This window comes from Lagopus muta, chromosome 12, assembly GCF_023343835.1.
Source record: "Lagopus muta isolate bLagMut1 chromosome 12, bLagMut1 primary, whole genome shotgun sequence".
NCBI classification, from domain to species: Eukaryota; Metazoa; Chordata; class Aves; order Galliformes; family Phasianidae; genus Lagopus; species Lagopus muta.
In genome coordinates this window covers 11,125,719-11,147,412 of record NC_064444.1, presented here as the reverse complement: position 1 = coordinate 11,147,412, position 21,694 = coordinate 11,125,719, and the positions used below count along the sequence as shown (strand labels likewise).

The window sequence follows — 21,694 nt, the reverse complement described above, 5'->3', positions numbered from 1 at the left end:
CTTTGGGAAGATCAACATCTCGAAAACAGAGTGACCACTGTTTGTAACTTGTGTCCATAGTGAGGGGGCTTGGAATGGCAGGAGGGCAATCAGTGCACACTGTGTCACTGCGGAACCTCAGTGGAAAGTTCTTGTCGTTATAATTACTTTGATAACAGAAAATATTTTGCATGAATTTCAGCATATCCTTGTACGCTCAAAACAGACAGTTCGGCAAGGTCTTTCTGCAACAGATAAGGAAAATAAATAGAAAGAGACCTTCATTTATACTAAATGTTAGGAATTGCAAAACCTGTGCGAAAAGGAAGACTCTTGAGTCAGCTTTGTTCTAAATGCTGATGAAGTTATATTAACCGCAGCTTGAAAGCAGAGCAAAAAATGTCTTTGAGAAATTATCTTTTCCACATAAATTCTACTTCTTCTCCCTCAGATTATTAGGTTGCCAGCCATTATTCTCAAGTGTTTGAATTCAACATGCATCATAAAATACTGTATCCGTATATCCATGTTGCTGCAGTTGTTAGCTGAGTGACAGTCCTGATACATAGCCAAAGCAGCCTTGATGAGGTGCGTAGATGACTTTTAAGTGATTGACACCTGCAAGAGTGAAGTTTTCAGTCTTTCCTCAACTGGAGATGTTTTTCTGACTGTGGACAATATACGGAAGTCTTTAAAGCAGTAAGCCTCCCACAGGTTTATTTTTGGGACTGGTGTACTCAGGTGAGTGCACACATGAGCCTGGGGTAGTCTGGAACAGTCAGCTGGTAGAACTTTTTCCAGGGTGAGCTTGTAGTTACTTTGATTATTTTTATTTTAAGGATTTTTATTTTCATTTTTTTTTTTGCAAAGGGCCTTACACTCTCATATTTCTTTCCTTAGCAAAGTAGTCCTACTTAGCTAATTTATTTTTCGGCTTTAAAACATCAGCATTTTATAGATCTGAATTTCACAATGTGAGGATGATTGCTACGTACAATTTGCAAAATTGTGATTAACCAGCCCCTGTTTCGAGTCAGTTCTCCCTAATTCACAAAAGGCTTCCAAGAATAGTCTGCACAAAATTCAGTGTGCAAATTGTAGGGCAGATTTTTAGAGGGCAGTTTAAAGAATGAAGTCCTAAGGGTTTTATCTATATTTATATCTCTTGTTAAACCAAACTCTTATGTAAATGTTACAATCTGTAAATAACAAGCCGAGCAGCTTTCTTAAAGGAAAAATTGCATCCACATTTTTTGAGATTTGGCTAAATTATTAACTTACACAATAGACTAATATACAAGTATATTTGGAAGCTACTAATGCTAGTCTGTTTCCTCATCTCTATTTTATGGATATTTAAAGGTTTAAGAATAGATAGACCTTTCATTTTCCAGTAAAAACTGTCTCAAATTGAAAAACACTGCCCTTAGTGATGGCTTGAAAAAATTGAGATAGCTTTTGTATACTTTTACTTTTTATAGCCATTAATGTTGTAGTAAATCTTGTATTATTGTATACAGTCTAGATTATTCTTCATTCTTTTGCCTTTGGACAGGAAAGAAATTACTGGCTTCCATCAGTGTTATTGGCAATCCCCATATTCTGACATCTGTTCCTTTCTAAACATTTTACCAACCTTGATGAAATGTAGTTTAGTGTTAGAAGCTGACTTGAAGAAAAAATTGGATGATAAAAAAATAACATTGATTAAACACCAGAAGTAATTTACCAATGACTATCAATATTTTGATGGCCACAGCAGTTTATTTCAGAAAAGCCTGACATTTTATAGAAATTTTAATCATATTTAATCTTTGAATTAAGCTGAATAAATGATTTCTCATTTTTTAAACAGAAGGATGAGAGACTGATTTTGCTCAATTTTAATCAAACTCTTTGAGCATTGTTCCTGTGAATGTTTGGGGCATATTTTATAGATAATGTACATCACCCAAATTAAAAAAAATCTTTTTTTTTTTTATACACAGTGGTAATGTCATTTGTTGTTTTGCCCTTTTCGTGGAGCTGTGCCAGTGGAATGCTAGACCTAGATTTACCTGTGCTGGACCAGTGCTGGGGTGGGAGGGTCCTGTAGGGCACTCGAAGGACAAACATCAAAGGTAACAATAGCCTGGTAAGTCACCAAGCTTCTTTATTAACTGTGCTTCACTAAGGTAAAGCAAAATAATGAAAGATGGGTGTTGTTTCCTCTGATATCAGGTGCAGAGCAATTAAGGTTGGGTGGTGGGCTACAGGAGGACCCTTGCAAGCGGTTCTTAGGAGTTGAGGCAAAAGAAGGGGTACTCATTTAATTTCCAGGGTCCAATTTCCAAGCTAATTGCATTGTGAAGGAGGAGTAGGGTATGAATAATACCCTCTCGGCAGAGGAAATAAATTGAGTTAACGTATATGTTCTGATGCTGTATAAGTGGTAGATGTATAAGAGGATGGGATAAAGAGTTTGTCAGTGTGGCTAGATTTTTTTTTCCCCAGAAGCACTTAGCAGCAGTCTCAGCATAGTTGCTGGAATTCACGTTTTTAACTTTGGACTGATAATGTTTGGGAGCAGAGTTTGGGCAGTGTTTAACTGCAAGAAACATCTGGATTCTTGCTGAATCTTCTTCAGAGGAGCCATAATATTTCAAGGTGGGAGGAAGGCATATTTCTCCAGCACTGTATGAGTATACAAATCATTGAGGACAAAATGAAATCGCAGCTCTTGATGAATTCACTCAGTCACACCAAAATCGTGAGAGGTGGAATTAGACTTCTACCAGTAGGACTTCACAGGACTTCAAAGACTGTTTATGATTCCCTTATCTTGAAGAGTAACTTGAACTTTGAGGGTTCAAGGTAGTTGCTAGAGACTTGTTTTCTCCGTCTTTATGTGAAATTTTAATTTGAAGGGAAATTTTCCTAACAGCTCTCCTTTAGAAATTCAGCATTTAATGTGTCAAGTTTTTCTTTCATTTCCAAGAACTCGCGTATTGTTAGCAGAAACTGAGTGGTCTAGGTTAAAGTGGTGTGTAAACTGACAGTTTCTGGATTCTAGTACTCTGCTAATCATAAAAAATTCACACATTTCAGCCGGGGACCTCTCAGCATGTTTTATAAATTCATCCAAAGATGAATGAATTCTCACGGTTCCTTGCTGAGGATATTTAGTAGAGAAAGTAAACATTATAGACAAAATGTCACTTTTTAGAAGTGCATTGTTTTTCTCAAAGCTGATTTTCTTCCTGCAAGTACATCGGCTTCAACTGTGCTCACATGTACCCACAAGGTTTGCAGCATGGTGGTTTGTGGAGGCAGTGTGAGGACAGGGGGTGACCCAAGCTGGGATCCAGGCCTTTCCTGGGGCTCGGAGTTAATGACTGGAAGTGGGAGACAGACCCTGACTTTGTCTTCTTCCAACGTATGAAACTCAGGTTTTTTGGCACAGCTGTGTTTTACACAAACATTTGGAATAATAATAAAAGAAGAAGAAGGAAAATTATCTCTCCGTAGTCACGTCTATTATCTTTTGTTCAAGGGTGGAGAAATGAGGGGAGCGATTGAGCGGCTCTGGCCAGGTGTCACAGAGCTGACAGCAGGAGCCTCCCCAGGACCTGGGAGCCCAGGCTGACCAGGGCTGCCTCTAATCGCTAGAGGGTCTGTCAGACCATAGTGCCTCATAGCCTCCTCGTACCATCACACAGGCTGCCTTTAACATATGGTTTCAAATCTGTTGGTATTCACCTGCTCAGATACATGTACAAACTACTAGTAGGAACTACATAAATATCTAACAGATGCACACGTTCACCCTGGGATTAATGCATTCTGGACTCGGACCCGTCAGCATCGCAACCTTTCGCAGTCGCATTTTATTTTTTCACTTGCTCATGTGGTGTACACCTGTGACATGCTGGCGATGCACTTGCTTGCAGTGAGAGAGCCCCTTGGGTTCAAAGCTATCCTTATATCTTTGTTCCCTTACGGGTGATCCTTTTGAGGTTTTCTCTTAGCGTTCAAAAGGTTTGAGCACGGCATTACATCTTTAAAACCTATTCTGACCCTCTTTTGAATATGCTGAATATAAAAGCAGAAATAAAGCAAGGAAAACTAGATAAATAGATGCAGGGAGACATCATAAGAAAAAAACAACTTCTGAGCTTACCAATATTACTTCATGCTTTTTATTGCAAACCTCTACACTAACAATAGACCACCAGCTCATGCATCTGGGTGTGTGAATTGAAGGTACACTGAATGTGTGGGCTTTCCAAATGTAGCTCAATAACAGGAACACCTGTGCTAAATAACTTTGCATTGATTTTATGTTATTATTATTACTATTTTTTTATTACAATATTTGCAGTCCTCTTTTAGAACTCCATATAGAGGAAAAAAAGGACTTTTCAACTTCAGATGCAGAATTCTCACAAGATTCGATGGAGGCATTAGAAAATCACAGGGATTTATATCCACTAAACAAATACAGTGATGGTCATAAATGGAGGAGAGATTGTTCATTTTTTGCATCCAGGTTTGCTAATGTAGGTTGGCTCTGGCTCATCTCCTTGCTGTTCTGTCCTGTTTTGTTTCTTTTAATTGAGCAGTTGATGTTTCAGTAGCCAAAAACAACAGAAAGCTTAGGAAAAATAGTGGCACTATGTAAATGTGAATCTTATGGTGAATCACCAATATCAAATTAGTAATATTTGTTAATTCATGGCTGTTTCATGAAATGACATAGCAAATCAGAGAGAAAAATCAAGGGATTTCTATAACTTTAATTCTCATCACAGAGAACAGATTCTACAGAACCACGTAGTTGTTATTGGTACTAATATTATTTGGAGTCATACATTAGGTTTAGTGTTATGAGTGATGTTGAATTTCAGGGGGAAAAAACGTTGCCTTTTGCTGCCAAGAATTTACTGTAACATTCTGTGCTATGAATCAGAGAACTATAAAGTTGGACATCATAGGTAAAATGTAAGCTTACTTTTTGGTTAGCTTGTCAGCAGTGTAAATGAATCCAAGGGTTGCTCACAGGGCCAGTTAACCTTTTGTTCTGTCGTGATACCCAAATGTAAGGTTCTCTTTCATCTAAGTACCTACCAATTTATGTCCGTAATTTCTATTAATTCTGAGTCTCTTTCTTACATTGCTGTTACTTGAAATGGAAAATATTGGTTACAATCCAAAGGAAAAATTTATAGCCTGTCACTGCAGCCTTGTGCTATTTTAATACAATAATACAAATGCATTCCCTCTTTGTGATAAGTGTATTTTTCCTTTTACTTTCTCATGCGATGCTGAGACCCTTTCCAGACTTGCTTTGTCTCTGTGGTACCAGGGATTATAAAAGCCTCAGGAGCCTTCAGGGATATCTGCTGACCTTTGTAGCAAAGGGAGCAGGCTCCCTTGTTCTGTCCTAGTCAGACTGGGACTGTGGAAGGCGATGGGGCTTGTGGTGCTGCTCTGTTAGGTCACCTGTGCTCTTGTGATTGTTCTCCAACGCCCTGTAGGAAGCATGGCATCTGCCAGCATTGGGGAAAGTACAAACGTTCCCAGGCCAAGTAGTGTTCCTGTGGATGAGCGTGATGAGGAGAGGGGGCTCAGAGCAGAGAAGCGCCGTGTGGCTGGAAAGGAGACCCACTGGACAGCATTTTCTTTCCAGCAATCAAGGGAAGATGGGAGTCCCGCAGCAGTAATGTGGACTCCTCTAATTACCACTTCCAAGTTATTAGCATCTGGAGCCCTTTTTCCCTTTCCTATCTAACAATTACAGAGTGGGATAGATTAACGTGTTGTGGAGGCTGTATGGGGGACTAAGTTTCTCACTGTTGGCATGTGGTGCTTTGCTGAAGTGGGCGCTTTCAGCTGAAGCCTTGGGTTTTTACCTGCTGTTGAATCCCACACAGTTTTCTTCATAGATAATGATTCAATTACCACCCAAATTATTTAATTACTTCCCTGCCCCCACCAAAGAAAAAGAAGCACATCTTAAAAAGCCGAAGAAAACCAGTCGGACACATGTTTTGCACATGAAGAATCACGTCCATAGTAAAATGGGATCCATATGTATATTTTGGATGTGAGCATCAATGCTCAGTTTAGCTTTGCCCACATGCCAGTGTGTGTGTGCTGCTGCCGAAAGCTCAGAATTTTCTTGCTAAATCACAGACAAAATTTGAACTCAGGGTTGCGTTAGAGTCATAAGTTCATAGTTTTCTGTTGTTTCTTTCCCCATGTATAGTGTCCTTTGTTTACAACCCAAATACTCTCTAGATTAAACTTTAAAAAGACTCTGTGATTTAATGGACTTAGGATCAGATTCTAACCTCCAGCCTGAAGAAAGCCTGACTGCAGCTCTCAATAGCAGTAGAGGATTGTTTGCAGTTGTGAAGCAATGACCGCCAAACATTATTTAGAAAAAAAGATGCTGGGACTAATTTTTGCATGGATTAAATATTCAGATGAGCGTTAAAAAAAACAAGTAACAATAGATGGTGACACATGCAAAGGGTAAAAGAGAAATTACAACCATTCCAACAGAGCATTGCACTGTTTTAAAACCGTAAATATCTTTGGAAGAAAACTTCATATAAAGAACTATGCTGACTTGAAGTTATCTGCTGCATATGTCCTGCAGAAGGTTCTGGACAGATGGAAGATTGTCCTGCATAAATCTGTTTGCTGTTTCAAAAATTTATACAGATAACTGTTTTTTCAGTTCATCTTCCAAGTTTGGGGCTTGTTTATGCTTATACGTTAATTTTATTCCTTCCTTTCACTTTCCTCCTAAATCAGAACAATCTTGTAACTGTAAGATCAGATCCTTGCTATTGCTCAGGTACTTTATCCTCTTCTGAAAGAGGAAAGCATCTGTGACTCCGCTGGCCTCCTGAAGACTGGAAATGCCATTGCTAGTGCTGCCCTTAGGAAGTGGCTGAGGTAGCAGAGGTATGCCATCTCTCTGAGCATGCAGCTGGAACAGGGGGACAAGCTTTACTATCAGGTTAGTTCCCTGTTGAATGCAGGTAAGAAGCTGAATTAGCCAGAGAATGGTCCTGAAGCTTGCTCTACTCTACACCAGTATTTGTTGAGTAATCTGAGGGCTGTTTTGTAGCACAGGGATATTTTGCCATCACATCTCAGTTATTTTCTGGGCAGGAGAAGTGAGGTTCGGATTTTAAGTGTAGACTGAGCATTCCTGTGTCTGCACAGAACTTAGATGGTTTGGGGATATTGATAGTATTTAACATAAATAAAGCAAATATGAAAGCAAGTAATTATTCAAGCAAAACATAGATGCCTTTAGAGCATTTATTTTCATGATTTTGTCTTATTGCAATCTAGCTCCTGAAGGATAAAGCAAACTGCCTGCTACAAGCACTTCATTATACAGTAACTTTTAGACCTTCCTACTAGAGCTTGATGATCAGTTACTTCATAAGGAAAATGAACTGTTTTTAAAAGCCGTGTTTTATTTTTGTTTGTAATTATCTCCACATAAGTCTTCAACTTTGACTCTTGAGTTAGACACACGTGCACACTGAGTTGCATGAGTAAGATCTGTGACAGCAGTCACGTGGCATTTGCAGCCCATAGTTGTTCTCTGAATCAGTCCCTAAGTCCTTGGCAGTTCCAGCAAACCAGCAACAGGCTGATCTGAGTTTACCTTTGGGATTCAGAACTCAGCTCAGGTTTTCATGTCATAGACAATGATTATTAAAATAGGAGGGAAGTACTTGTATCTTCTTGTTGTGTTATCTTTTACTAGGGAGCAATTTCTTAAAACATGAGACCCGTAAAAAGAACAGCATCAGCTGGAGGGCTGCTTTGTATGAGTGTTTTTGTGATTTGTTCCTGTGTCTTCTCCTGAATGTTCTCGTTAAGTTCTGTGGTTTAACAATTGTATTTCTCAGATACTTAAATGCAGTGTATGTTTCACTCTTCTGTCACGTAACCCATCCTTATAAACGTATGCAGTTGAAGTTTTAGAGAGGAAATGGTTACGCTGAATTTACCAAGGTGCTGTTGTTTGCAGAAAGTGCAACCAGCTTCACTTCCTGCCCAGTGGCCCAAATATGTTATCCATAAAAATATTAAGAAATTTAGAAGGATTTTTTATCTCTAAGTAGTGCTTTTAAAATCTTGTTGTGACTCCACAAGAAGTCTAAACATCTTATGTACCTGAGATTATTGTCTGTGCATTCACAGTGGATCCCAGGGAGTTTTTTGGGACTCTACGCTATTTCAGGACTAGGACTACAAAAAGCACTTGAAAATAAGGCTAAAATGGATCAATCCAGGCAACTTTTTGCCTGGTAAAAGATTAGGAAATATCAGAACTCGTCCAGAGCCAGTCTGTGTGGAAACCTCGGGAAGGTCCTCCCTCTCCTTTGGACGAGCGCCTTATCTGTGAGGGTGCTGCTCATTCAACTGCAGATAAATTCATGCTCATTTCTGGAGAAATGTATAAGTGTGTGCTTGCATGAATGCGTGCATGAAACCTAGGTTTCAAATCTTCATGTGGGTGATGAGTGCCATGGTGTGAACCAACAGGACCTCTCTGTCGGCTCCGAATCCCATGGTACTGCCGTGCAGCCCGGCCCTACTGTGCACCGTCAGAGGACTCTGCCAGCAGAGCAGTGGCTGATAAAGACAGGCAGCAACAGCAGCAGCAGCGCTGGCCTTCTCCACAGCAGGGTACCACAGATGTTTCAGATAACAAAGTGAGCTTCGCTGACAGAACATGTGTATAATATATAAAATAATGGGAACCGAAAGAAAAAAAACAGGGCCACTCCAATCCACCCATGTAAAAATGTTTTTTATTTATAACTGAGCAGCTGAATACAAATGTTGTTTGGCTATATAGAAGTGGAAAAAAAAAAAAAAAAGAAATACCAGGCTAATGTGGATGAGAAACTGTGCATGGCTTCTAGTAAAACACTGTGCATTGAAATCTTTTTCTTGTCCCTTGGGTGGGTCCAGATCTTCAGCTGGGGTAAATCAATGCAATTTTAGTTCCTAGCAATTACATGCTTTGCTTTTCTTTTTTCTTTCTTTTTTTTTTTTTTTTTTTAACCTCCTCTAAAGATCTGACTATGCTGTGGTTGTGGGGAAATCTTGTGGCCAGAGTTTCCTGCATAACCCTATGGAAAACTGAGAAGCTTTCTGCCAGAATCAGCTCTGCAGAGCAGTTGCCACCCCGAGTTTGTCAGGGTGGACCCAGAGAAATGGTGATGTGTGGTGGTGGCCCCAGCTGCCAGAAAAAAAAATACCAAGCAGTTCTTATGTAAGATAATTAGCTGGGAAGTGGAACCATTACAGCAAAAATCCCTGTTTTTGTGATAGAGGCTTATGATCTACCGTTCAAGTGTCCCAAGGAAGTAAGTCTGACCTAATGAGTGAGGAATCCCTGAGTGAAGGATATTTTGGGGGGCTTTCCTACATCAGTTCTAGCAGTGTGAGTGAGAAGCAGGAATGGGGCATCCAAGAAATTGCCGGGTCACCCAAAAGGGTCCACTGATATCTATACTTGGTGCTCCTGTACTGGGGTCCCACATGGCCAGCTTAAAAAGGGTTGGAAAACAACCAGGAGCAGGAGGCACGGGCTGGGCTGCCTGCTGTTTCCCCATGTGCCCATTCAGGATGAGCCAGCACAGGTGTGTGCAGCTCATTGGGCTGCCTTTGGCAGTGGCAATGGGATTCAGAACAGTGGAACAGGAAACTCCTATCAGAGGCTAATAAATGTTTCCTTTTAAAATGGGGAGATGCTTATGTGAGTCCAGATACAAAGGGAAAGTAAGACAGCCCCCAGAGGAATCACCAAGGTAATAAATGTACTTACTAGGGCAGTGTGTGCTAGAGCGAGGCAGAAATGGGCTCAGACCAGAAGAAAATTAGAACCTCAAGTGCAAGCTGAGGCAGGCTGGTCAGATGGAATTCAACCCTATCCTCTGAAACAAGTGTGTATGCTGGTGCCTGCCTGCCTTGATTACCTGGGACTGGCATGGCCGACGAAAAAGAACGGTGTCTTATTTTGCCACCTGTCCTGCTTGAAGAAGTAAGACATGCATACAGAATGTGTTAACCAGCTGAAGAAGGGTTGGGCTCTCTGGACATGCACATCTTTAAGTACAGGTTGTGCTGCTCCTACTGCACTGTGGTGGATCAGGGTCTGTTTGGCTGTCAGGTTAGCGAGATGCAGAGCTCAAAGCCGTCAGGTGGCTCACATCCTTTGGGACTGGCTGTGGGGTGATGGCTGGGCCAGCACTGTGCTGCATGTACTCTTGTAGCCTTTATTTTATTCCGAATACGATCATGGAAGTTGTGAGAGGTAAGGCACACTTACTTACAGTGAAATCAACATGAAGTGGAGACAAACAGTCTGTAGTGTCTGTCTCTGAAGCTGAAATACAACTACAACTAAGTTGTGGCTGTATATACATAGTGGTCACTTCAGCAAAGCTTGTATTTTCACTGGTCCAGTAAAGCAGGGTATGTAAGAGCAGGAGTAGCCTATTGCTTTCTTTAATGGGAGGAAGTAAAATAAATCCTGATTTGAGCATTGTCTTATAATTGAGATCCACATTAAACAGGCCAAGGTCAGAACTCTAGACAGAAAATGCTCATCAAGCTGCCCAATAAGATACCTTTATTCGGCCAAATTGGAAAACTTGTGCGTTACTCAAAAGATCAGAATAGAATCCTTACTGAGCAAGGTTAGGAGGGATAGAAACAATCGGCTTAAATAGAGTATTTTTACTTCATAGGAATGTGGTTCTGATTGCTGAAAATGTATCCCTTGCATGAAGTACAAGTATAATCCTATGCCTACTTTGCCCTTTGAGTAAAAGTATGCTTAATAGCAATTTCAGGGAAAAAAAATCTATTTAAAGCCTGTTGAGCAGAATATCTACTTTCAGAGGGAAACTATAAGTGAATAATGTTAATGGAGTTCTGTTTTGTAAAATGCATAGGACAACTAATAGAATCAAGCTACTGTAATAGTGGATGATTGAATTACATTTAAGAGAGTACCTAATTTATGACCTTTAAAAATAGTTTTAGAGCTGTCTGCTTGATAGGTTTTGTAAATCCTAGACCTCCTTCATACAAAAGTTTTAGGAGTCTCATCTCTCACTTTATATTATGGTCAGAGGACCATTTGTGCTATTGTACGTCAGCAGTTCCATTAAAATATTTAAGTAGGCTAATTACTAAAAGAAAAAAATTGCCCTCTGGAGAAAATTATTGTACCTGTTTATTAGTGTGGGAGAAGTTCTTAATCTGGGAGTAAATTCTGAACAAAAGCAATGAACAATGACCAGAGCTAGAGCCGCCTGAGAAAAAGGAATTAAGCCTTATAAATACTCATTATTGATTGCTTTTCCCCAAAACATAAGTGTTTATTTTCTTAAAAAAAAAAAACAACAAACAAAACCAACCAAACAAAAAAAACCCAAAAACCAAAAACTTTTACGTAGCTTACATCAATCACTGGCATATTATGTAAAGGAACATAAAGTTTTACACCCCATCTTCCTCTCATTTATTTTTACTTTGCTGTGAAACCCTTGATGCAGTGTTACCTTGTGCGAAGGAGTCCCCCAGATTTGTTGCATGCTTTGTTCAATTTCTTTGAATTTTATCACTTTTAAAGAGATGACCACTCTTACAGTTATTTTATGTTGCATTCTTTGGGGAAAGTGAAGAAAATCTGGAAGCCCTTCCATGTGGCACTGGGATTTGTATGCAGATGTTGTGTGCGAATACCCTTCTAAAACTCTGTTAAGTTTTACATCGTTCCTTAAAACATTCTACAATTTTGTTAGCTTTTGTGCTGGAGAGTTATGCCTGCTGTGGTGTCATTCATTGCTCATCTTAAAAGAAGGCAGAGAACAAAGGTGGAATAAGCTGCTAATCTTTTGGATCAGCCAGACGTTATTATTCAGTGGTATATGGGAATTTAAGGCACCAGTCCTTAAGGGCGAGAGGTGCAGGAGAGGGGCTCTGGGGCTGCCAGCAGCAATCACTCCCTTGCAGCATCCTGGTTGTTACAGTGTTGGTGCGTCATGCTGTCTTAAATGTGGCTTTTGCCTGCTGGGTGCAATGGAGCTCTCCGCAGAGCATTGCATTTCCAGAGAGCTACAAACAGAATTGGCTAGTTTAAGAATGCTTTTTTTTTTTTTTCTTAAGATTTAGCAGTAATTTAGCAAGAAAGACCCTTATACTTTATAGTTACTGCTTGCCATAGAGAACAGTGTCGTAATTCTGCCTGGGTTCCCTTTGAGGTAACCTCAAAATTGACCGCTGCAGATTTGGGACAAAAAGCTGCACTACATGTACAATTAATGGGAAGACTGGAAAAAGGCAGTAAGATTTTTGTGGTCAATATTTACAGTTCTGGGCTTTATAATGTAAAGTAAAAACTGTATTGTTTTACAGAGAAGCTCCATTATAGGTCAGCTCTTGTCTTAAGCAGCCACTTGAAAGTGCCCCTTTAGAATTCCAGTACAGTTTGCCCTGATCGTTAGTTAAGGCCCATTTCTGCCACGTCTGTGGTGTTTCACAGCTCCATATGGTGGTTGCTTAAGGCTGATTTAAGAGTAAACAAGAAGTACAGGATTTCAGTCCTACAAAGGTATGGCACTGAGTCTACAGAAGCGAAGAAATGCAGAGCTGGAGTATTTCCTTTATTTCACACTTAGTATGTTAGGAATCAAGCAGGGAGTCTCCCTTTTTGTTTTGTCCCTCTTGCTGGTTATTTTAATACTTTTTCCAAGGCAACTTTGTTTGCAATTACTGATGCTCTTCTGAAAAAGAAATTTCTCCACCTCCTGTACACTCAGTACTTGCCACAGGGAGAGCTTCTGGCTTTGCCCCAGACTGCCTAGAGTCTGGATGCTTCTACAGGAAACATCTCTGGAGTGGTGAAGAACATTTTTGAGCATATGAGAGAGAATGTCAGGTTGAAGCACCACAAATAATTTATAGTTCTCAGTTCCTGTGAAAGTTACCAGTGCTTCCAGTTTCTTCCTCCCACCCTTATTTGCAGTTATCAGTTATAGAATCTTGACTTAATATTGTTAATTGCATAGTAAACAGAACAATATTGTTTGCCTCAAGACAGATTACCATTTCTCATTACAGAATTCTCATAGACCACAAATCATCGATACCATCTCCACCAGTTATAATAAAGTTTATCTTCAATCTGATAAAAAGCATGTACTGAATAATAACTGTTGCTCTTATTGTAAGTGGTTTGAAAACATGCTTTTTTAAAAGCTGGGTAGCACTGGAGTTACGATTCTGAGCTTGGCCTAGCAAAGCGAGGTGAGAGGTGTGGACATAAATGGTCAGATCTCCAAATGCTGCAGTGCGTAGGGTTGCTCTTCATAACAGATGAACCTCTTGCTATTGGCAGCCAACTAAAACCACCAGTCCCATTTCTCCTGTGTTTATGGGAGTTGATACTTGAACCTGATATTTGGTGTGTTATGCATTTTCATCTTCAGCTTATTCATGAAGAACTGAAGTGCATTTAGATGCTGGCAGAAAGTTTATCACCTCAGTTCAAACTGCAGTGACCCTCAGTGGTCTGAAGGCTTCTGGCTCCATCCCCAAGATAAGTAATTAGACCTGCAAAATGGCAAGCACAAAAACTAAGTACTGGCTAAAATCAGGTCTCGTTTTACTTATCTCCCAAATCCTCTCTACCTCCCATAGTTCACCACCTCTTGAAGAAACTACTGATGAAGATGAAGAAGAAACTATTTCACACAAACCACCAGTATCCACAAAGGGAATAACATGGCAGAAGTGTAGTTATAATAATGCTTTTCAACTGTACGCAGTGTATAAAGCGAAAATCCTTCAGTAGTGAATTTCCAATTTTCCCCATTGAATTTAGATGCTCTTTAAAAGTCCAACTTTTTAGGCCTAAAAGTTTTTGAGTTATATGTATGCAGATGGGAGCGAGTGAAGCATTACATAAATGTGCTTAAGAATAATATCATTCCAAATGCTAGCTTCAGCTGAATTTTGCATTTTCCTACCAATTTTGGTTAAGATCAGGCTTAGCCATGAAGTTCAGCTCTAAATACAAACTTTCTCAAAGCCTAGCTCTGCTCTTGGCTCAGGATAGCACTGGCTTGGTAAGAAATGCTAAAACTCTGAGCCAGTTTTAAAATTCAGGGACAACTGAAAGACAACTGAATTTCAAGACAACTGAAAATGTTGTGCAAGTCCAGCAGGGTTTGGGTCTAGGTGTGTGAGACTGTGATTGAATCAGGTCCCAGTTTAATTCTGTGGGGAATGAAGGATTCAGTAGGATTCTGTCAGAGTGGAACCCCAAACTCATTAAAATATTACAATAAAGTAATTAATGCACATGGCCACTAGACACTCTTAAAATGTAAATTTCACAGCTGTAAGAAATTAAATTTGTTTAAAAATAACAGAAGGCTCAAGTACAAATTATGGAGTAAAAGCCTATAAAATTTCAAACTTGGTTTTAAGGCACAAATTTTTTTATTTTTTTTTACTAGATCATTTACTTTAGCACTAGCATTCAGAAACTGAATTCTTTGTCTGTGTGTTCCTCTGAAGTTGTAGCCAGGCAGCGGTGCAGAACTAGTGAGCCAGGAAGTTTTCTTACCGGAAGGTCAGAAGAAGAGCACAAGGCAAATCTTTCTTAAAGCACATCTCCCATCACAATCCTGTCTTGTCTTCAAGAATTTCCAGTCTTGCAGCTACGGCAACAAATATTGTGAAGTTCATTGCATGTTGGTGTGAGTAGTTGGCACAGCTGGGAAAAGAGGTTTTTCTCTGTTGACACCAGGTATCAAAAGGGGCTGGGGCCACTGCTTTGTCTCTACATAAACATTTTGGTTGACGGTGAAGAACTTGAGCAATTTGAGTTAAGTAAATGCCACTCCACATCAGAGAGGCTAAGAATATTAGAACTCTGCAGAGTTCAGGATGGAGCAGACGGGATGCTGCAGGGAATGCTGCGCCTGTCTTCTAAATGTAGAGGTCCAATCCTAGATTCTCTGACACTTTCTCACCCACCAGTGTTTACAGACGTGGGTCTGGCTGTAATGCAAGGAGAGACTTTGACTAACAAATATCCCACGGTGTACGTCAGTCTGTTTACATTTGAAGCAACGTTGAAATACAGGGTTCCACACAGGCTTCTTGGCAAACCAACTTCAGCAGAGTACTTGCTTGGTTGAAGGAAAGAATTTTGATCAGAATATATTCCAGATGAGTCCTGTTGGAGGTCTACTGTAAAATTTATGCTACGTGCATAACTATTAAAAAGTTTGGATTATGACCCCTCTAATGTTATTTTAATGCTATTTTTTAAATGTAATTATAAATCAAATTATATTTGAGATCTGAAGCTGACAGTAGTGAGCTGGAACACTCTAAGAGCTGCTTTAAAAATAACCCCTCTCAAACTTTATTAGTGATTTCAGAAGGAGATGTGCAAGCAGGCTGGCCAGCTTTATCCACACTGGTTTTGTCTGAGATGAGAAAACTAGCTAAGTGTCTGCTATATTCTGGTTTCCTGAGACATAATACAGAGTTTTTCATCTTTACCTGGGAATGACATTTCCGTAGTCAGGAAACATTGGCTTCTTTGAGCTAAAGCACAAGGCATTAGCTTTGTACTTTCTCCTCTTTGTTTTCCCTATTGTAACTCATTTCTCTGAAGGTTAAGATTTCTAAACACTGATCAGACACACACACACACACACACACAAAAGAAAAAACAAGTATAAAAAACAGGTCATGCTATAGTGAGAAACCCAAGCAACCATAGGAAAGAAATGTGCTTAGAGATTGTGACTGTAATTGTGGTCAATGGAGTTTGCTCATCTGAGCAAAGGTATGTATGTACTTGAGAAAGTGGGCTGGAGAAGAGGCCAGGACACAGCTGAGACGATGCAAGCATTAAGCAGGGTTGAAACGTTCTTTTAAAACACATCCATATAGATTTTGATGACTTTATATATATAATTCTTTAGTAGATGTAAGTATCTGCATTACATACTCTTTTAACTTGCCTAAAAATTAACTAATCTACAAAGACAGTGCATTAGGTAGTATTTAATTCAATTTTCCTTTTATGTAGAGGTAGTTTAAGGAAGGAAAAAAGCACTGGGTAGGTAGATCTGAACAAACAATTCATAACAACTCCTTTAGTTGTGTGCTGAAGTTTATCTTTTCTCGTGAATGTGCAAAGTATTTATTCAGTGGTTACTCACAGAACTCTTAAGTGAGCAGTACGTTTTCAGAATCTTTGAGGGTTTGTTTCTTTAGATTATTTATAAACTTATAGTCATAGCTGGTTACCTAAATCATGTTATTTCTTCTGTTCCTTGATTGCATGAGTTACGTATTTAAGTGATTCAATGCATAATGTAAATTGTAAGCATTACAGCTGAACATACATGTAACAGTTTTTGTCTGGTTGCTCAGTTACGTATATCAGCCAGAAGGAGGGAGGGGACGTGCCACACAAGCTACTTAAGCAGCTAATAATTTTAAAAATTTGAGCTTAGAGCTTCAAAAGTATAACTTTTGGTCACTATGTGTAGATTATATAAATTAAGTGGTCTTAATTCTATTCCCTGATTAATGGTTGATGCAGCTACATCTACAGAATGAATATTAAATTCAAACTTCAATTTGAAATTTGAAATCAATGCATATTTAAGCATTCTAGATGTTGACTGTGAAGACGTGCTAATATTGGTACAGCACATATGCTCCAAATTTTGCAGACAGACAAAACCAGAAAATGGTTAAATGTGTTCCTAATGCTGTTAACTCCAAGTTTTACTTTGAATTGCAGTGTTTATTAGTATTTACTCAGCTCTCTCTTTCGCCTTGTTTTGCAGATGGGGAAACAGAGGCAAAGAGGTTAAAGGCCAGCCACAGAGTGTGTTGATGTCTGTTCCTGTTCCCTAGACATGTGCACAGACTACTAGACTTCACTGCTCTGGCAGCAGCAGGTAAGATGTTGTAGATACAATGTGATTAATTCTTTAATTGACTTACATATTTCCTGAAAAGGTGAGAGACCCTCAAATATATGCATGTAAGATCTCTGCGTCAACTGAATCCCTGAAAACCACATGGAACAGATTATTTCCTGTTTAGGGGTAGAAGGAGCCTAGATTCAGTGGTTTGTGCCAACTAATAGCTAAAATGTATCTGTGAATTAAACCAACACCCTTTCCCTGACAGTAGTTAAACAGCTGGTGTTGTGGGATGAGGGCCTTTTTTTCCACCTTCAAATAATGCTCCTTGTGGGAATAGAGCCAAATATCTATGACTGAAGATGCCATGTTGTTGAGAACACAGGTGACAATGGATAGCATGAATGTTAGAGCATGTTTGGAATTTGCTCAGAATCGTGTAGGCTGTGTTTGTAGTGCAGTTGCTGCAACTCTTGCAGATGTGGTCATTTTGAAAGCTTCACAGTGCAGCAGGGTTGTAGCATGTAACGTTGGATCTCCACTTTCTTAGAAAGCATTTGGCATAAAAAGCATACAGGAGTTGCAGTTGCCCTAGGCAGTGCAGTGTAGACACAAGGATTTTGCTCCACAACACTGAAAGCAAAAACTGCTTCATTGTGGTTAAGATTTTACATGAGTAAGGATTATAGGATTCTATCCAGTGTGAGTAGAGAACCCTGGACAGAAGGCCATGTGCACAAGTGGAAAGAGCACTGCTGCAATTCTACGGCAAGGTGGCTGCATTAGTTACTGGGGTATGGATCCTGTCACCCTTTCTCATAATGTGAATGGCCTTTCTTGTAAGGATAACACAGTTTAGCCATGAATTAATCTGGATTCATTTAGGAAGTATTATCAAAGCTGTGTGCCAGATCTCTATTTGGTGCAGGAGTAACGCCAAGGGATGGAGTCAGCATCCCTCTGTGTGCTGACAGACTGCTTACTTTTATTCCCCACACGTGGAGTCAGAGATGGAGCCCAGTAAAGAACAAAAAGATTTTTGCCTTTGAGGAGTTTTCTGCCTCTTCGCTTTGACAGGGATCAAATTCTGCTCTAGTTGGTAGTTCTGTGTATGTGGGAGGGAGGTAGAGCTTGAATGGTTTGGCCACAGGTTCCTCAGTGGAGTGCATTCTCACCAGAGCCTCTACTGGAATGGTGACTGAGGTCTTAACGTCTGACTCATGAGGAGACAAGTTTGTTTCCCAAGACTGCAGTCCCTAAGCAGTAAGTGACAAGACCCCAGAAATAACGCGGAGCTTGATGAGAAAATCTGATGATAGCTGTCCAGTAGGAATGTAGGTAGATTAAGGAGGAATTATGATGTCTGACATTCATGTTGTTTCTAGAAAGTTCCCAGATCAATCAACTTAATATAGTTGCAGCCTATTCTGCCCATGTGTTTGCAACCCCCAAACTGCTAGCATTCTGTAAGCCAGGTTTATTTCGGAAACTATTTCAGGACAGTGCATAAATGTACTTAAATGCTTGTAGCTAAGCATACTGTACTTTGCTGTATATCAGGTTCTTCAGTTTTTCCTGTGTGATGTAAGCAGACTTATGATGTAAGCATAACTGTATTTTCACTTCTAGAAGAATGCAGTCTGGCTTGGCACTGAATAGTTCAGTAGGTTTGTTCTGCTTTATTTAAATATGCAATTCTTTATTTAAGACAGAATTTTTTGTACCTTCTGTGGCTTTCCCTTCTCTCAGCATTCAGAGTAAAGAATGTCCAGAATTTCAGAATTATTGTTCTCTCGTATCTGGGTAAGGATGCATGCAAAGTAAATCTGTCTATGCTCCTTCCTGTATGCGATATACAGTCTATATTCAACTCTGTACATACGCAGTGCAAAGAATCACAGCATAGCAGCTGTTTGGTGGTGGCAACATAGGTATACAGTCAGAAAAGAACTTAAGATAATTGCTTAAATGACATCTCCTCCAAAATGCTGATCTTCCTGTGAAGGTACCCGTTGCAACAGGCAACACGAGCGTTTTTATGTTCTGTGTTTTCTGCTGCCATGCACTTAATTCTGCTCAAACCGTATCGAAGAGACTTGAGAAAAAAAAATCAGCCATTAAAGACTTGCTCTTTGTTTTTTCAATCTGTGACCCCAGCAATCTCTTTAGCAAGCCATGGTTCAGTAAACTGGCACACAGCAGTAGTTCTACAGTGGAAAAATCATAAAACAGATGGAAGCTTTACATTTTTGTTTAGTTTTTAAGAGCAGTTTTTATAACATCGCTTAAAATCATTCTGATGCATCATACTGTTTACACTTAAAGCTTTGTAGCTAAGATGTTTACACTATAGAGAATGTTTTAAGATATTTTATAGTTATGATATTTAGATAATTGGCAAGAAAAAAGATAGTTTGTTGAGATTACAGTGATGTTGGTAACCGTGAAGTAACTTATGAGTCTCAATAAATATGTCCAGTTCGGTGGAAAGTACAAACTCAGTTAAAACAACACAAGAGGGAATATCTTTTTAGTGAAATCATTTCCTTTTCTTAATCAAAAGATGACAGCCACAGCCTTAGAACTCCCATCTGTAACGCACCACTCCACGTATCTGCCTACGTAGCTTTTCTTTTTATGATTAAGTTACATCAAATCAATCAGTTAATATTCCGCATAAGTTCAGTCGAGTTATATACAAACGTTAACAATGTCCACGTTCCACGAAGAAGTGGAAGTGATCGAAAGTGAGCCCCGCTCGTTTTCTCTCAGCGCTCCATTTTGAAGATAAGTACGTGTGGCTGTTTTCATGTAGAATGTCTTCAGAGTTTAGTTTTGGAACATTCAAAAAAAAAAAAAAAAAAAAAAAAGTCCCCAAAAATGCATTAATCAAAAACAATAACTCTTTTTAACTTTTGTAACCGCTCAGAAGTGAAGTATGAAATAGTCTGTGTGTGGGCCACAAATGTTGGGAATGCAAACATTTCACAATAAACATGTTTAAATGAAAGTACTTGGCTAGATATACTGGAAGATAGTACATGTTGGGTTAATTAATGCATACTCCATAAAAATAAACCTCACTTTAAAGATCTGACCAATAAAAATCATTAGTATATTTGGATCAGATGTGCTGATGGATGACTTTTGTGTATACATTAAAGTTTTGTAAAGCGAATTGTCCTTGAAAAACCTAGAAACAGATTTCAATTTAAAGTCAAAACGACCCATTATGACTACTTCGTGTTCTCCTATAGTGATATGATGAATAATTTCAGTTTTATCTTCTATACTTGCAATTGATTTACTATTGGTAGCTTTAAATTTATCATTTTAAATGCACAAATCGCAGCTACATAGCAAGAAACTGTTCAGTTTCACAGGAATCGTTTGCCTGTAGAACACAGCATCTGATTGTAGGCATAATCAAATTACTTACATTATTTTTCTTCAAAAAATGTCTTGATCTCAAATTGAATCATTTGAGTACATGAATAAAATTTTACTTTTAAAAAAATAATCATCTGAGGGAAGTCATACGTATATATATAAATATGTGAACTGGCTTTGCACTGTATTGTGCTGTTGATCCAGTTAGGAAGAGTGAAGTCAGTCTTCCATGCTGAAGAGCATCTTTCTCCAAACTGCTCTCGTTAAAGGCCAGGTGGTGATCAGTGCTTGACAGACGTCAGAACACAACCTAGCTAATATACCAAGCCTGCAGATGCTCTGCAGGAATGCCTATTCTGCACCCCTTGGTCTAGGAGTCAGTATTTGAGTAGAGTAGAATCAAGTAGAATTCACCTAGCGACTGTTTTCTAAAAATGAGGTGGATGTATTTCACTTTAGTCCCTTATCCAAAAATACGTAGCTCTCAAAAGCAAACATAATATCAACAGGACAAATTTTGAATTTGCAGTCAAAATACAAATGAAAACCTTCCCCCATGGTTCCCTGCAGCAAATGTTTGGTTAATTGTAACAGCAGCAGTAGGTATAAAAGCATTTGTGCATAAGAATCTTTGTATCTCTGTGGTCATATTGACTTAGTTAAAGACCTGTTGTAACTTTATCAGATCTCTTCTGTTGAATTTACAAAGTCACTACTTTGCATGTGAGAATAACCTTTGCTCAAAAACCTTCATCCAACATTATCCTGCACTGTATGAAGTTTTAGGCGTTCTGTATTTTAACTCATCCGTTAGTTACCTAGTTTCCTCTGAGCACTATAGAGGATTTAGAGGTGAGGTGATAATCCTGTGTTCAAATAGGGTAGGATTCTGTGGAAACTGGGTAGTACATTAGATGGCTGCAGAAGTACAATAGTCAAGTCTGATGTTGCTAATGGAGGGGAGTGAAAATGGCTGCCTGGTGCATAGTAGATAAGTATGGAAAAGGTCTGCAAATTGCTAGCAGACAAAGACAAGAAAGCTTGGATGGGGCACAGCTGAAGAGGGAAGAACTGGAAAGAGACAGGCAGTTGAGAAGGTCCTGATATTGGCAGGAAATACAATCTGCACAGCTGTATCCGTAGCTAACTTAAAACTGACATGACTTTCTTCAGATGGTGATATATATCAAACTCCTCTTGAAAGAGGGAATAAATGTTTTACCAAAATGAAAAACAAAAAGACTTAAAGCTGTTTTAAAACAAACTTACAAAATGCTATTTTAAAGGCAGTGACTATACGTGCTGAGAAATTTAGTTCTAGTAAGGGA

At 39.2% G+C, this 21,694-nt stretch overlaps 1 protein-coding gene across 13 annotated transcripts in view; it reads left to right on the top strand.

Annotated features, from left to right (window-relative positions):
* ZNF536 (zinc finger protein 536) overlaps positions 1 to 21,694 on the top strand; it is a 327,128-nt gene that overhangs the window by 80,532 nt on the left and 224,902 nt on the right. For 12 of the 13 annotated variants that reach the window (XR_007379489.1, XM_048958585.1, XM_048958587.1 and 9 more), the window contains one exon: positions 16,896 to 17,009. The gene's annotated coding sequence lies outside the window, so the exon portion shown is untranslated. Of the gene's footprint in view, positions 1 to 2,026; positions 2,114 to 16,895; positions 17,010 to 21,694 lie in introns of those variants that run through there. The other variant, XM_048958592.1, reaches the window with a different exon arrangement.